Source organism: Choloepus didactylus, chromosome 8 (assembly GCF_015220235.1).
Source record: "Choloepus didactylus isolate mChoDid1 chromosome 8, mChoDid1.pri, whole genome shotgun sequence".
Taxonomy (NCBI): domain Eukaryota; kingdom Metazoa; phylum Chordata; class Mammalia; order Pilosa; family Megalonychidae; genus Choloepus; species Choloepus didactylus.
The window spans coordinates 98,999,955-99,002,894 of record NC_051314.1 but is presented as its reverse complement, the minus strand read 5'-3'; the positions used below and the strand labels follow the sequence as shown (position 1 = coordinate 99,002,894).

The window sequence follows — 2,940 nt, the reverse complement described above, 5'->3', positions numbered from 1 at the left end:
TCCCTTAATGACAGAATGTTGTAATTAATCATGGAATTAATTATTGCTAAAGTAGTTTCAAACAATAAAAATTAAAAACTAAACCTGACACAATTCAACCAAGCATGTGTTGATTTACAGTTTCAAGGTAAATGTACAAAATACCCACATTTACACAATAGGCTCCTGGCAGCATTTTCAGACAAATGTTCTTTTAATTTATTCTGACATGCTATAAATGAATAAATTACACTATTTAAAGAATTATTGTTGATAAGTTTTTCTTTCTCTTGGGTCAGAGAGAGAGAAAAAAAAGAACATGCAAATAAGATTGAGAGAAGAAGCCCACACACACACACACAGCCCGCAGCAGTGGTTGGGGACCAGGGAGGGTCAGCAGTCACATGAACCTCACATAGTGTGGTGCTCTCCGAGAGTAAGAGTCATATGGTTATAGCCATATCACAAACATTTTAAAGAAAACTTCCTTTTGTAGTCAAACCCTTTAATGCTTTAATTCTTATTCAAAATCAGTCCAGATGTTAAGACAGTGGCAGCAGGAGTCACAATACCAAGTCCTGTTCAGTCTCAGTACTAAGTATTGTGCTTGCAAGTCATTAAAAAAAGAAAAATGAAAGAATGCCTTTCCCCTTCAGATGATTAAAAAAAATTTTTTTTTTAATTTAGGAAAAGTTGTAATACTAAATCTAAAATGATTTGCAAAGGCTTATTACTTAACAAATGGCTTGAAGTAGTCTATTAAAAAAGTGGGGAGACTGATTCCATTATGAGTCAGCAAGGCATTTTTTGTTTAAAAAAATCTCATTTCCTTACAGAAACAGTTTTCAGTTTTTAATGAACTTGTAAACAAAAAGCTCCCATTTCAAAATAAAAACAAAATCCCAGATCATGTAGATGTTTACAGTGATTACATTTATCTAAGCAACATACATACATGGTTCAATTGTAAGATGTTAACTAAATCTCTGTGACAAATTTTTTTTTTAATACCAAGAACATTATAGAATTAATGCAGAGTCCTAAGGATAATCTAGTAGTCACTAAGTTTTTCTTAAGTCTTCACTTTAGATGCTGGTATTTCTAGCACAGGTAAGCAGGCAGTCTTTCATATGCTCAAACACTGGAATCTTTGGTTGCTACCATATCAGCGGGCTTGCAAACAAGAAGCCAACCACTTTAACAATGTTTTAAGTGAACAACTTGCAAACCCCAGGGATGGAAAAACCCTAAGAATGCACAATTGTGAGAATTTACAACCATCACAACTGTGGCTGAAGACTGTTCATGCCATTCTGAAATGAGATCTCAAAGCAGTATAGTTCAAATAAAGTTTTAACATAAAATTGGCATATGCACAATTTCTCCACCAATTTGTGTGTGTCAACCATTTAGTTAACTTTTGCTCTTGAAAAAATGCAATAGAAAACTATACACCATGTCCAGTTAATATTCACAATTGCAGCAGCTACAGCTCAGGATACAGCATTACCAATGCTGTGCAGAGCCAGTTTACACTGAAATTAAGTTCTTTACACCAAGTAAATGGTTGTCCATAACCACTGACTAGTGTACATATGAACTAGAATTTCTAGATTTTGGGAGAAACATGCGCTGCTCCGATCATCTGCTCTGCTTCTTCTGTCAGTCATTCATGCTTAGAAACCTTTCATGTTATTCTTGGTTTTGTCAGTTTGCTTGCCTGTGGGGGTTTGGGCCTGCTGACTCTGCCCACTGGAAGAGGCTGCCTGCTGTGCGGCTTTCTGCTTTAACATTGTCCAATCAAATATGTAGTCATGTTGGTGATTCAGGGTCCTGAAAAGAATGCAGAATAGCTGCCTCAGATACATGTAATCTGGGGCTTCCTCAAAGCGCAGCCCACAACAATAATTTAAGAGCATAACACATTCTGCAGGAAACCCTTTTCATAAAACTTTAACCAGGAGTGGACATCTTTTCACTAATCTTTTCATACTTTTGTTTCTTTGTTGCAGCCTTTAGTCCTTGCCATGGCAGGCTGGTTCTATTAAAATACATCAAAACACATCCTAATGATTCCATGTGATCTCGACGACTCTGTTCAATACCAAGATGTGCTTTGATGCTAGCATATAGGGCAGGGCCAGTGAGATTTTTTTCTTCTCTGTAGGTATGTGTTGCCTTGTCCTGTTGTCTCTGTACTTGTTGGCCACACCAAAATCAATAAGGAATAACTTATTACAGTGATGCCCAATATCCATTAGGAAGTTATCCGGTTTAATGTCTCTGTGTATAAAATTGTATGTATGCACATAGAATTCTACTGATCATCGGGTCAGCTAACGTAAGTACAGTTTTCATTGTGAACCTTCTTGAGCAGAAATTGAAGAGGTCTTGGAGGTTGGGACTGAGGAGATCCATGACTAGCACATTGTGGTCTTTTTCCTGACCATACCATGTCAGGAAGATGCCAACCCCATCTTGAAGAATCTTACAGAGTTTGCTCTCATACAGCAACTGGGGATTCCTGGCCTTCTGAGATTCTAGTTTCACTGCCATTTCCTCACCGTTGGTGATGATGATCACCAGATAAATGTCCTAGAGGACATTTATCTGGTCTCCATACCAGTTTATATTTCCCTCTGACAATCAATTTGGCCTTGGAATTGCTGCTGCTCGCCATCCTGAGAGACGAAATTGGCTGGGGCCAAGCCCCAACACCTCTGGGAGCACAAGGGCCCCTGGCCCATCCACGAAGCAAGGCTGCAGAGGAGGGTGGCAGGAAATGGAAAACGGAGGCTCTTTCTCGTTGTTACAGGGTCCAAAATCATCAGAGGAGAGCCTGATCGCCACCTCTCAATCGGGTTTCTTTTTGCCAGGCCACAGTTTATGAGCGAGTTTATGAGCGGGTTTGCACAGTTACCAGGCTGGGCCACTTGTTTCTGGGTGGTCGCTGCTGCCTCG

General features: G+C 39.2%; 1 pseudogene; it reads right to left on the bottom strand.

Moving 5' to 3' along the window:
* Positions 1–1,655: 1,655 nt before the first annotated feature.
* Positions 1,656–2,659, bottom strand: LOC119542237 (annotated as a pseudogene).
* Between the last annotated feature and the right edge of the window lie 281 nt (positions 2,660–2,940).